Here is a 15110-nt window from a genome sequence, read left to right as displayed (position 1 = left end):
GTCCTTAACCCTTAATGACCATCGGTTATCTTCCCTCCGCATTACGTGTCCTGCCCATGCCCATTTCTTTTTTTTTATTTCAACTAAGATGTCAATACCTCGCCTTTGTTCGCTGACCCAATATGCTCTTTTCTTATCTCTTAACGTTACACCCATAATTCTTCTTTCGCTAGCGCGTTGCGTCGTCCTCAATTTAAGTACAGCCGTTTTTGTAGGCCTCCAGGTTTCTTCCCCGTACGTGAGTACTGGTAAGACACAGCTGTTATACACTTTTATCTTCAGGGATAATGGCAACCTGCTGTTCATGATCTGAGAATGCCTGCCAAATGCACCCCGGCCCATTCTTATTATTGTGGTTATTTCAGTCTCATGATCTATTCCCTTAAACTTCCGGTGCCCCGCTACATATTTTAAAGATCTGTTCTCTTCCGAGACTGTTAGACACTAGTTTTCTACAGATTAATTTTAACACGACAGCGTTAAGGAGCTCGTGTCGCAGAAAAGCCGGTGTTGTCGGCGTTGGTGTTGGCGTCGGCGGCGTTGGCCATGAGCGATAAATCCCAGAAGGCGCTTCAGAAATTAAAAAAAAACATCTTGCAAGGTGGGCTCGTGGGAATCGAACCAGGGTCTCCGGAGTGTGAGAGGCTACCACTCAGCCAAGAGTTCGTTCCTTCAAAACGGGACAAAATAGCCTCTAGTGAATGCGGCGTTGCCTTAGAAACGTGCCGTAGAAAGTTGTACTGCGGTGTATATCGGTAATTATGACCATGTAACTTACAGAAGTCGAAGTTTCACGCGTAGCGAAGTACGTTTCCGCTATATTTCTTCTGAGCTCTGCACACACGCAGAGCCATCTTGCGGCAAACACAGAAGACCCCCTCCTCGCAATGTATGGCGCTGCCCCGACACGTGGCGCGCCACTCGCACCATGATCGCGTCCGCCTTCATGGCGCGTCGGGGCCCGGCTATCTGTGTCGATCGCGACGTTTGGCTAGCGTAGCGCGTTTGAGTAGGCGGTGCGAACGGGGTGCGATAACGCTATCGCGTTCCACTCTTGAAGGCGAAGCTTAAGCGTCCTCCATTTTTAAGACCCACCCTTCTGCTTTGCCTCTCCAGGTCTGTGAGCATGCATTGCAATTGGTCCCCTGAGTTACTAAGCAAGGCAATTTCATCAACGAATCGCAACTTACTAAGGTGTCCTCCATTAACTCTTATCCCCAATTATTCCCAATCCAGGTCTCTGAATACGTCTTGTAAATACGCTGTGAATAGCATTATAGATATCGTGTCTCCCTGCCTGACGTCTTTCTTTATTTGGGATTTTGGTGCCCTCTTTATAGAGCCCTACGGTGGCTGCGGAGCCGCTATAGATTTGTTACAGTATTTTTACACACGGCTCTTCTGCACCCTGATTCAGTAATGCCTCCATGACTGCTGTGGTTTCGACTGAATCAAACAATTTCTCGTAATCAAGGAAAGCTATATATAAGGGTTGGTAATATTCCGCACATTTCTCGATCCGCTGATTGATAGTCTGAATACGGTCTATTGTTGAGTAGCCTTTACGGAATCTTGCCTGGTCTTTTGGTTGAGAGAAGTCTAAGGTGTTCCTGAGTCTATTTGCGATTACCTTAGTAAATTGCGATTACCTTAGTAAAGCTCACGGCACAACCCCTTCCCCCTAAATCATCATCCTCTTCATCCTCACTAGTCGCACACGCTACACGAACCTCAGCGCCGTCCCTAGCGACAAGCAAGCGCGCTCACCCGTACGTTCACCCAGCCCAGCTACGGAATGCGGGCTCCTGCAATGAAAATGCAAAATAGAACGGCGGGCCCGACGATGTGGCAATGGAATTGCAGGGGGTACCGATCTAAATGGGGCTCGCTGCAAAAGTACGTTGCCGCAGCGTCAGAACCGCCAGACATCATACTTCTCCAATAGCCGGGCACCACACTTGTACCTATCTGTGGCTACGAGGCCAATAGGGGCTCGGACGAGGCGAAAGTGTGCGCGCTTGTGTCGAGGAAACTCACCTATACCCATACTACTCTCACGTCAGACATCCCTCATCAAATCATTGAGATTGTCCTAGCGGACACGAGACAAAATAGCTTGTACATCTTAAATGTATACAGTGCACCACGGGCTCGGTGGGACAATTTTTAGTATCTGCTCTTGGAACTCGTCAAGTTGGGCCCAGTGTCCGTAGTGCGCGGTAAATTCAATGCCGCACACGTGGCCTGGGGCTATCGCAGTAACACACCAAAGGGCACCCGAGTTTGGGACCTCACACATAATCACCAATTCACCCTCATAACAGATCATACCCAGCCTAGTCACCAGGGAAATAGTGTCGAGAGGGACACTAGCCCGGATCTCACTTTCACGTGGGGGGTCCAGGGTGAGTGGCTGAACACTGGCGAGACGCTGGGTAGCGATCACCACATTCTCATCATCCGCATCAATCACACAAGTTACAAACGCCCTGAAAAGAAAATTTGCATTACAAATTGGACCAAACTCCGCAAAATCCGTAAGGACCAAGCCACAGGAGATGAAAGCCCCAAAAATTATGCCCGTTGGCTCAGTGATTTACGTAATGATCTAAACAAAACTACTAGCCACATAACCAAAACGACATAGACCCCCGAGGTTGACCCGCATCTCCTACATCTGTGGGACGCGCGCCGAGGTCTCACGAAGCGATAGGAGCGGCAAAAGTTCCATCGAAAATTGTGCTACAGAATATCCCAAATTACGAGAGCAGCCCACGAATACGCAGACCAGCTAACCAGTGCTAACTGGCAAAGGTTTTGTGGTAAGCTAAGTATTACGCTGGGCACCGCGAGAACCTGGGCAATACTTCGGTAGAAAGATGAAATCCCATAAAAATCGGCAGCTTCAAATATTTCTCCACTAGTACGGAGGAGACGGAGACCAGCTCCTGAAGGACCTTGAACAAAAGTATCACTCCCGTGACTCTAAACCAAGCTATCCGCACTATCCATATAGAGCAGGAAGTGGCCCGCTAGGCACTGACATAGCTGTGCAAGAAATCAAAGCCGCACTGGCAGACATTCATAGAAACACAGCACCCGGAGATGACGGGATACGTTATCCTCTACTGCATGGTCTACCGGATGAGGACCTGGAAACGCTCTGTGCTATGTACAGTCAGCACTGGCATGCCGGCACTCTCCCTCTGGAATGGTGACGTGCCGAGATCACTTTCATGCTCAAGCCCGGAAAACCCCTGTCGATACAAAATTTACGGCCACTTTCCCTCACATCGTGCATCGGAAAGATGCTTGAGTATGTAAACCTAAAACGGCTTCAACCTTTCTTGGAGATGCAAAATTTATTCTCCCACACACAGTTTGAATTTCGCCCCCATTTGTCCGCTCACGATGTTCTTCTTCAGCTAAAAGAGGGACTCGTTGACCCCCCCATCAGGCCTCAGAAAAGAGTTCTTTTGGCACTTGATGTCTAGGGAGCTTTCGATAACGTTTCCCATGGTCTCATCCTTGAGAACCTGGCCCACTCCCAATGTGGCTTCCGTATGTACAATTACGTGCGAGTCTTTCTCAAGGACCGCGTAGCAACATTTGGAATGGGCCTATATCGGTCATCAGACATTAAAGTTACCGGAGCGGGGACACCTCAAGGGTCGGTGCTCTCACCGATGCTATTCAGCATAGCTATGGCCAGGCTACCCCAGTTACTGGAGAAGGTTGAGGAGATATACCACGCGATATGTGCTGACGATTTGACTATCTGGACGTGCACCGGCTCGGATGGAGTCATTCAGGACCGCCTACAGACAGCGGTGGATATAGTGCAGACGTACCTCACGACTGCAGACTTCGAATGTGCACCACATAAATCAGAACTATTATTAATGCGACCCGGAATCAACAATGAAACGCCAATTCCAGTGATTGAAGGGAAAATACAAGGCATACCAATTCCCACTGCGCGAAGGCTCCGAATTCTTGGTTATCACTTGCAATCCAATGCCAAAGCTCACTTCACGGTAGATCTCCTTGGTCGACCGTGCGAGCAAATCATCGGTATAATGAGGCGTGTTAGCAACCGCCGCTCAGGAATCAAGGAAGCCGAAATGCTGTGGTTGGTGAAGGCATGCATTATCGATCGGCTAACCTATCACCTCCCATACCAGAACCTCACGCTCTCCCAGACCAACCGTGTAAACACAATTATTAGTAGAGCCGTTAAACAAGCACTCGGAATTCCCGTATATGCTTCCACGGAACGACTACTTGCTCTCGGGGTGCACAATACCATCGAGGAACACATTGAAGCACACAGAATGGCGCAACTCGAGCGATTGAGACTGACACCCACTGGCAGGCATTTGCTCTCACGGCTGGGCTACCCCAAACATTCACCCTCTACGCGAGAACATGTCGCAGTACCATCAAACATCCAAACGTTACTCACCATAGCGCCCATACCGCACAATATGCATCCACAGCATCATAATGGTCGTCGGGATGCACGTGTTAGATACCTTCGGAAATTACTCAACGCCCAGCCGGAGGGCATGGTTTAATATACCGGCTCTGCCCACTATGCTCTTGTGATCAGAAACAAAGAACGACATGTGTCGGTGGTGGCGGACGATCAGGGTAATATTGTCCCCTTGTGTAGCGTCCAAACCGACGCTACGCTCACAGGGGAGACGTTGGCCATAGCACTCGCTATCAACCACATCGTCAGTCACATGAAAACATCAGCAAAACACGACCATATCATCATTATAGACTCCCCAAGACGCATGTCGAGCCTACCTCAGGGGTCATATACCTCAGGAAGCCGATCGCACTCTCACCAGCACACGTAAGCTCACCGCCATTACAGATCCCTCAATACCACGCATCAGGCTGATTTGGACACATGCTCATGCCTCACTGTCAGGCAATGACCGCGCTCATGCGGCTGTCCGAGAGCTAACCTGCCGGGCACCTGGCAGTGAGCCGAGCAACTCATATCAAGCCTCCCAGAATTCCCTCAACATATACCGTGATACTCTAGACATTTACAGACTAGGGCGCTTGCGATATCACCCTCCACCCAAATCCTTCTCCCGGATTGAAGCCGTATCCCTTAGACGGCTTCAAACCAACTCATATCGCAACCTGCTTCTCAAGAAGCTCTCCCCAACCTTATATCCGACGACCTGCCCAGGCTGCGGTGCACCACCGACCACGTTCCACGTCACGACTGAGTGGCAAAAACTATCTAAGGATATCCCGGTTGTACAATACCCCAACCAACATATGCGCAGTGGGACGCCATCCTCCGTCGCTCCAAGCCTCAGGTCTGGCTGGCCCTGATACGACGAGCACGAGTGGTAGCGACAGCCATTGGGGCCCTGGACTGAGGGCCCCACCACATAAATACTTTCACTTTATAATAAAGTTATTTCTTTCTCTCTCTCTCACACACACACACACACACACATAATAAAAGAAAATGGCGCTGACTGAAGAACTCAGCCAGTGACGGCGCAACCTCGGAAGCGTGTATTCATAATGAAAGGGGGAAAGCTGTAAATGACAGCACAGACGTCGAGAAGAAAGAGAGATAAATGTGAATGTTACGGACGGAGTAACTTAATAGGGCTCTTAACTTCAAGTTTGCCGACACATGCGAGGGCTGCTCCTTCGCCAGGCAAAGAGCGGCCTCACCATGTATCAGGTCGCCGGCATGGGGAAGCGCTCGCGATGTCCCCGATATTGGCAATACAGCTCCTTGCATCACCTTTGTTTCGCGATGGCTTGGCGGTGACGGTTCGTATGCCAAAGCAAGGCCAAAATCATTCGGAGCTTGCAGCCGCGTGTTCAGTTCTACAGTTTCCCGGGTAGATGGTATAAAAGAAATGCAGGCAGCCATGAATAACCGCCAACTTCACAATTAAGTAAGCAGGAATCTTAAAGCTTACCGTTTTGCGTAACGCTTGCTATTATTCTTGCAGTGTTGTTGATTCGCCTTGTAGTTCAGTCAAGACAATTCGCTTATGAGAACAAGAATATTGCTGAAGCTCTGCTTTGACATGCTTTGAGAGACGCATTAAGCGTTGGCTTATTTGCGCGTGCGACGCACATTGTGTTTTCTCGTGCTTGCTTGAAAGCGCGCATTTAGTTTAGTTGGCAACATGTCTGTAGTAGTAAGTTGCGACGAGTTGAGCGCTTTAGCATAGGTCCGTGATTTGGTGGTCCTTTCTAAAAAAAAGAAAGCGGACCCTACTTTGTGGCATCTTGATTCCGCTAGTTTTGTTGCTAGAGCACCCAGCGGAGGCTACGAGCCCCGATGTCTCCTTTCATAATAGACCCCAGCACACGCCAAAATCCCTTCGGCTGACTGTGTCACACGGATAAATATATGGCATGTTGAAATGCTAAAAAAAAATCCGGCACATACATTTAAGAGTGCCGACACGTTGGAATGCGAAAGCATTATAGTCACTTTGGTGCAATCTTTTCGATTGGTGTCTTCGACATGCGTTCAAGTTCTTTTTGTTGATTTGGTGTCTCTGCTCATACGTTATTTGGTGTGCTTATACGTTAGCCGCAGGCCAGCTCACTTAATACACTACCGATGTGGCGTCAAGGTTGTAGTGGACACAGTACCGATGAAATCATAAGAGCTAGCATGCAACGCGCGTGAGGGAGCGCGGTCATTTTATAAAATCTGCACGCGGAGCCGCATGCTACACATTGACTACGCCGTCACTTGTCCAATGACGCACGCAATAGACCACAATTTCAGTCAGCCTGATGGCTGTGGCTTGACGCGTGCAATTAGTCATCCGGAACCGCGGAGCCGCTGTGGTGTCGGGGAAACGTGCTCGTCTCCCGCCTCAGAGACCCGGGCTCGATTCCCAGCTAGACCGAAATGTATCAAATTTTATTTTTGAAGCCATTATTCTACTTTATTTACCGAAAGTATATTAAGAAATGTGACGTGAATCCGAGCATTTCTGACGTGTTATACTCTTTGCGCCATCGACCATTTTTGGTACCATCGGTCAGTCACGCCGCCGACGAAGCCGTAGGGTTTTCGCGCAACGGAGCCTGTAATCCTTTCACATTAAGCAGTATGCGAAAGCAAACAAGTGCGAATCACCTGACTCTGCCAACAACAGCAGTGGTGCAGGCTTGTTTCTTTACTTTTATCTTATTTTCGTACCTCCCCGGAAATATGCAGAATTTCACGGGTTTATATCAGTGCTTCGTGTTTTTGGAAGCTGCTGTAGCACTGAGCGACCGGCTTGTGGCATACAGAAACATGGCAGACAACATCTCGCAGTCCGTACTCTCGTACAAAGCACTCATACGCAGACACACTGCTTGGCGACTTTCTCATTTGCTCTCGTGAGCGGCACTGCTCAGCACAGTCTAACGCAGGATTTCGAAGCCTTAACTATCAAGTGGAATAACACGAGGGACTGGCACGTGACGCATGGGTGAAACGTCTCAAAGACCAATTCGACTTTGTCATGACAGGAGTTTGCGGGCGATCGTGGCCTAATGATTAGAAGTATGAACTGCTGCACTCGAAGGCAGGTAGTTATATTTTGCTGTCTGTCAGGAATTGCTTTTTAATGCTGATGTCTGCAACAAGTGTTCTGAGAATTAGGCAAAGAATGCTTCGGAAGGAAAAGTTAAGCCATCTCTCATGAAGCACGGAGGAGAGGTTTTCCACTCTTGCGAGCTTGCCGCCTGAACATTTTTCTAACCAGAACAGCGGCCTGACTGCCCTGTGTTAACGAGAGCCTTAGAGAGCATGGGCGATCCATACCCACATTTACAGGTTCCCATTTAGTTCAACATTGTAAAATATGCAAGTGCAAAGCTATGTTTCGTGATACGACGACGATTTTGAAAAAGAGCCGTCATACCACCGTCCGAGATTTATCCGAAGCTTTCTTCATACAGTCGTTGGGGTCCCAGTGCACTAGAGTGCCCTCTTTAACCTTGTACAGTGCTGAATATCTTTTTTTTCTTTATTCTGTCGCATGAGTGCGCTCTGGTGATCGGATGTTGGTGGTTCCTGCACATGGCGCTCACTGCCCATGTTCTTCTATATTCTGCTCTATAAAGGAGTGACGCAATAAAATGATGTCAGTTGAAAGTAGCGCCCTGTCCTAACGTCTTTCTTGTGTCCGTTGTTTAGCGCTAAACAACATAATTATGGATTCGCACCAACTAGGCCACCAACGCATTGTGCTGGACACAAGACCCTCTCAGCCGAAGACGCTGTAGCATAGTCACAATTACAAATCAACATAGGCCATCATTTAAGCAGCCTACACGCAATACACTACACTATACTCATCGAAATGTCCCCTTTGTAATGACTACGCCTCCCTGTATCACAACCCATGAGGGTGCCCCAAAATAAAGGCAGCCACGCAAATACACAACCTCACACCCGAGCAGTGGGAGGCCGCGCTAACTAGTTCGGACCCTCGTAACCAACAGCAATTGGTGGGGCGGGCCAGCGGGACGGTAAGAGCCGATGGAGCCCTGGACCAAAGGCGTATTCCCGCAAATGCAGAAAGACACCTGCTTGTCTTTTCTTTTCTTGGCAATACATTTTTTTGCTCCTCCTCCTCCTCTTATTTGAGAGCACAGATAACATTGGCTTTGGTTTCTCTGTAGATGTACAAGACTTGTCTTATTCTGTGCCTCCAGATCAGCTTTAGATGCCTGTTAAAGAATAGAATGAAGCAAACGGCGACGTGTCTTTCCAGAATTCAACAGACTTATAATTAAATAAGTTTATCTGTTTATTGTAGTTTTTACCTCAGAGCAACTTTTATGGTTTTTCACAAACCTGCCTTTTTTGCAGCGCAACTGTGTCTGCATTGGGTCCTGTATGGCCACAATACTTTGTGACATATTTCAAAAGTGGATAACCTTTTAGAAAGGACATTTTTAGGGGATTTGTTTTAAAGGTTATATGTGCGTTAATAAATGTTTAGTGCATTTAATAAATACAGACGGCCTCCACTGCTTCTCTAAAGAAGGTGAAGTTTTAAACACATTTCACAAATATGGACTGGGGCTCAGTTTTACCCGTTAACTACCTGACGCAGCTGTTCTACAGTTTTTAGACCTGAGACTAACCTTGTTTGAAGGGTACGTTTGCTGGGTGTACTTCCCTCGAGCAAAAAAAGGATTTGTTGCATATGAGTCGGCGAATTCCAAAACTGCCAAAAGAGCTGTGGCGTCGCGCTGTTTGGAACTTCTCTTCAAAAGTCGTGCCCGCACCTAAAGAAGAAAAGTTTTGAGAATCAGGCCAGCCGACTTCTGGCGGCGGGGTTCCCTTTGTTGTTCTTGATTGCTGTTTCTGAGACCCTCCTTCAAAAGCTAAATCTAGGAACACAAAGAACAAAGACAACCGTCGGAAGACCGACCAGCCTTCTGTTGTGCCGTACCTGCACAAGACTTCGCACAACCGCAAGGAAGTGCGCAACAAGCATGGGTTGTCCGTTGATTTTGCTGCACCTAACAAGCTGGCACAGTTGTTCGCACGCATTGGCAGCTGTAAAAAAAAGCGGTTGTCAGGAAAAACAAGACAAGCCATTCGTCTAGTATTCCACATGAATTGTCTATGTTATTCCCTTGAAGTGTGGAATGATTTATATCGGCCAAACCTTTGGCTGCTGTATCAATGACCACTTGGGAGACCATGCCCGAAATTTAAGTGATTTATAGGACGAGTACGCACATTTGCACGCGCAGTTGATTAAAGGCAGAAGATGCAAGGCTCAGTTGGCAGAGACAAAGATTCTCGGTAAGAATACTGACAAGACGGCGCACGTCAGTTTGGAAGTGTTCCACGTGTAATAAGATGATTTATTACGGGGCACTAGGCACAGTCTAGTAGCACTGGCAGTAGATGAACGCTGATCACGCGCACAGCCGACACAAGAGCGCCTTCTTCGTCTTCCTCTTCACCACAATGGCCCCCGGGAGAGAAGAGGAGCCATCCTGGCGACTTACGGCGTAGGTAGGATGAGGGGGCCATAGTACGGCTTAAGTCGGTTGACATGAACCGTGTCACGCCCGCGATGCCTATGGTCGGGTGAAGGTGTCACAGGTTCTACAATGTAGGTGACAGCGGAGGTACGGTCTATGACGCGGTAGGGGCCATCATAGCGTGCAAGGAGTTTGGTCGAAAGGCCAGGGCTGTGAGGCGGGACCCACAACCAAACAAGGGAACCAGTCGGGAAAACTGGTGTAAGCGCGTCACTATCACGCCGCAGCTTTTGACGACCTTGAGCAGCGGTCGTAAGGGTTCGCGCGAGCTGCCTACAGTCCTCGGCGTATTTGGCGGCTTCAGACACAGGCGTGCATTCGGAAGCGTCAGGTCGGTATGGGAGCATTGTGTCCATAGTACACGAGGGCTCTCGTCCATACAGCAGAAAAAAAGGCGAAAAGCCAGTGGTAGCTTGTGTGGCCGTATTATAGGCATACGTGACGAACGGCAAAACAGTGTCCCAGTTACTGTGATCCGAGGCGACGTACATTGTCAACATGTCACCGAGTGTGCGGTTGAACCTCTCTGTCAAGCCGTTCGTTTGCGGGTGGTACACAGTAAAATAATTTACACCCTTGATGGTGATAATTGCGAATCATAACACCCTTGAAGGGTGTTTTCACTCAAGAAACATCCCATCATCACGACTTTTTGCGAAGCATAGGGCAGTTCTAGATGCCATAACACCCTTTTACCCACCGAAAGGGTGCACTGACTAAGAATATTGGGGGTGGGTGCAAGGGTGTTTTTGTTTATTTTTATTACATTCACAAACATACAGTTGCACGAAGAGACAGCGTGTCCCACGGCACTACAAACCAGTGGCGGATATAGAAGTGTGCCCTCCCCTACCCCAACTCCTTCCCCCCGAGACATGTCGGGCTTTCAATGCCAACAAAACTCCTGAAGAGAGTCCCCCTCCGTTTCACTGTCTGTTTTGACGAGCTATATTAAATATGTCCTTCGAAAAACCTGTTGCTTAAGCACTACTATGTATTATGTCATATTGCTCTAGGTGGCACACAGTTCTCAAATGTCGTCACGCACAAATTCCGCGGAATCCAAAAGCGCGCACCTACTTTTTCTGGTATTGAATATTTAACCAAAAGAAAAATGTTCAAAATGTTTTCACTAAGGCAGAACTAGTGCAGCTCTTGATGCGTTTGGGACGCCAGGAATCCAGCAAAATGAACAGGCCACGTGACAGCATGCAGCTGTACGCGCCACACTTGCTCGAAAGCAGTGCGGTCATCTAGGTTTCTTTCAAGCACAACAAAACAGGCAGAAAAGGGCGCGACGAACCATACAAGGAAAAAAGATACGCCGATTTGGGAAGCTTTAACCCCACCTGACCTTTTTTCGCCGAATCAATAACCCCAATTCGTTCTGCTTCTCTCAAGTTCATAAACAAGGTAGGTTCGTTGGCAAACTTGAGCCTTCTCACCCACCACAATGCTTTGCTCAAGCGGCATCTGCAGAACGAGCCGTGCAAAACGCTCATGGCTTCGCGTCCGCGTCAATTTACGAAGCTGGCTGTACAACAAGAAACTATTAAGTTTGTAGTTGTATAGTAAAGGAAAGTTCTACTGGCTTACAAACAGCTGCCAGAACGGAGTGCTCAAAAAGAAAGGGAGAATAATATGAGAAATTATAGAGAACCAACGTACAACTTGCGATGCATACATACGTATTTACAACACCGACTAACAGCGCTATTTACTCAAATATTTCCCCTCCCAAATTGGAGACGGTATTATTGCATACATGAATAGGACATTAAGCCAATCATTGTAGATATAACGAGATTCCAGAAATTGGCGGGGCATCTGCAGACCCATCTTTGTTCACGGAACAGTGGCGAGGCATTTTTGAAGTGTGCGCGCAATTGCCCGCCTGCCAAGTACGTTCGCGATATCTTGGCATATGCAGACCTGCGCGAGACTCGCCCGTCTCCCATCGCGAGATGGGTGAGACAGGTGCACATGCTGAATACGGGAAAGAAATACCTTGTAGAATGAAATTGAATTTTATCCTAACACCAGAGCTCTGGATTGCAGGTTACAGTGTGCACGGGGGCGTTCTGCCAGATTTTAAAGCGAAGCTTTCTATGCCTCCTCCCTCACCCTTTCCAATTCTGTTGCTGCTGCTGTCACTGCCTTGCCAGCCGCGTCGGTGGGTGGTTTGAGAGCGTGCATAATGAACATGAGAGGGACGCGGGGAAGGCGTGTGCGAGTCGTTTTAGCGAGAACTTCGTGGGCATCGCTACAACACTCTTTGGGCCTCTTTGGCCGTCACAATGCCCACTGAAACACCCTGGCCATCGACACAATGCCCTCTGAAAGACTAACTACGCGTTAGCCACCTCCCCCCCCCCCCCCCCCCCCCCCTCCGCAAAAGTAGTGCAAAAGGTGCAGAGCTTACTTTTGTACTCACATGCAACAGCGCAGAGGAGAGATAGTATGGTACTAAGGGGAGACAAGAGAATGCTTAAAGCCAACACCCAGACTAAATGCCATCACAGTTCCCACACTTTGCCATGAAATTGTTGTTGTCATTGTATAGGCGCAGCTATTGAATGGGGACAATAGTAAATTGCTCTGCTAGCGGTAGTTTGAGGGCGACAGTAGTTGGGTTGAAAATGACTTGTCTACCGCATGCACAAAATTCCTCGGTTGTGAATATATCTTGCTCATTACACGTCAAACTGCTGTTCTAAGCAACTGTAGTAAGACAAAGACCGACATCAGATTATAACAACGACAACTCACGGTGCTGTCCACCAAAGGGGAGTCGTTATATTTGTTCTTCCGTTTGAGTTTTCATCAGCCCCACTCGCTCACCCGCTCTTAAAAAAAAAAGAAAAAAAAAGAGAACTGGATTCGCTTCGGTTGCACATTCACGACACCACGCAAAGAAATACTTTTCGTACTTGGAAACTTGAGGTTTTCGGGTAATTCTGTGCATGTGAAATTTCGTGGTATCGCCTATACGTTTAGAAAGCTATTATGCAAGTACTTCTACATCTGTCGTTCGTCCAAGCTATTTAAAATTTGCGTGAGCAAACCAGTTAAGAAATATGAGCATTGTAAACTTTTTAAAAAGGCCAATTAAAGCTTTTTTTCTCTCTTTCTCTTTCTCTGTGCATAAAAGAAAAGACAGACTCGCAAGTACCTCTGCATCCTATGTGATCAGGAAGGGCCACGTCTCTTTACAAATGAACGTCCAAGCAAAAAAAAATATATTATAGAAAATTAATTCACTTACATGCACTTACCAGCCCACCTTTGCCATTCCATTTCATTTGATATCAGCCAATGTTTTTGCGAATAAATTTCCATTGAACCTACCCGTAAACACAGGAAATGGCTTAGAGGTAGCGTAAAATAAATAGCTTGGAAAGTAATATACACACGTAGTTTTAAAAAAATATTTGTATTTATGCCTTGAAAACGAAACCGAAATTGAAATAACTTCCCCCGACGGGTGTCGCTGCTATCGCCGCTACGTCATTTCCTGCGTCTCGCGGCGGGCCGGCGGGTGCATGTGTGTTTGGTGTGTTCTCCGTGACATTCTTGAAGTTGTGAGTAATTCGATTGTTTTTTGCTGCGTTTAGATTGTACTACCTCGTTGTTTTCGTGTACTTTTGCGCTCATCGACGTGAAGTGAGCGTCCGGAGTGAAGGCGACGCGATTATGCGTGAGAAAGAAAGGCAGCAGCGGCCTACGACATCGGTGTTTCTTTGTGACAGTGTGTTTACTATGCCTACGACGGCCGTCATTCGTGGCGAAAGAGAAAACATCTTCCATTCGGCCTGAACAGTGATGAAGTGGACGTTTTGTGTTTCGGCGGAATGCATCGTCAACATGGTCCATCCACTACGTAAACCAAACGGCGTGCCCAGAGTACACATCGTGACAGCGCTCCACCTTCAAACCGAGGGCCTTTTGCAAGGCGCATGGACTGCTCATATAAAAGGTACGTACGTAGTCACGTTCAGCGTCGCGTTTTTATGGTGCGTCATTGTGGTAGTAATTTTCGCGTAATTTCTTTAAACGGCAGCACAAGGTGGGTTGGATGCGAGTGTAGTATCTGTACTCCAGGCATAGCCGACGGGCACCGAATGTGAAAAAGAATGTTTCATTGTTCACGTGTCCTCAACTAGAGTTGTAGAGAATTAAGTACTGCTACGCGTCAGTATTCGGCGCAGGCAGGTAAATAATACTTTGGTTTGACTAATTCGTTCATTCTGTTACAAAAGATGGGCGCAGACTTATACCGGTGTCACAGGGCCACTTTCGATCACGATCGAGCCCATTCTGGATGCAAATTTTCGACCGCGATTGGCTCCCGTCCGCAGATTGTGCAACGAAGCCAAACGCGCCCAGAAATTCAATTCCAGTCAGGATCGATCGCGGGCAAAAGTGTGCAGTGTGAAAACCGTATTAAATGTCGCTTATTTACTTGCACTCATTTGTTTTTTTGTTTTTTGTCGGAGGTCACGTGATAGGTAATGGCGCAAGTAACTTGCAGTGCTCGTGCTTTCATGACTAGAACTAATGCAAAACAAAAGAACCACGACCACCCCGGCTATGTACTAATCCTTCGTTTTAAGTTGTGCTCGTTTGTTCTAGAAGCTCTCATGCTGTTGCGGATGAACGCGTGGTTGCGCTATTTGTTTATAAATTTATCTTCTTGTCTAAAAAAGTACACCGAGCCTAATCAATTTTTTTCTCGTCCTTGAATTCGTGTCTTGGTTTCACGCAGGCATGCTTATTACTACTACTATTTATGTTTTCTTGTTGTGTGACTGAGCCCTGCCTGAGGCGTCCTGTCAGTGGTCAAAAGTATTTCTGAAATGAATTGCACTCAACGCCCTACGATTATTGTACGTTTCACTACCTTATTTTAATGTCTAGTTATAAAGCGTATGATTATTGTAACTATTCTTGGCCTTTATATATGTATGTATTAAGCTGGTAAATGCTTAATTGTATTTGCAGCTTTGAGAGGTTCTTTTATTGAGTGGTCAATCTCG

The sequence above is a fragment of the Dermacentor andersoni genome, chromosome 8, assembly GCF_023375885.2.
Source record: "Dermacentor andersoni chromosome 8, qqDerAnde1_hic_scaffold, whole genome shotgun sequence".
NCBI classification, from domain to species: Eukaryota; Metazoa; Arthropoda; class Arachnida; order Ixodida; family Ixodidae; genus Dermacentor; species Dermacentor andersoni.
The sequence above is the reverse complement of the archived record's forward strand: the minus strand, read 5'-3'. Positions refer to the sequence as shown.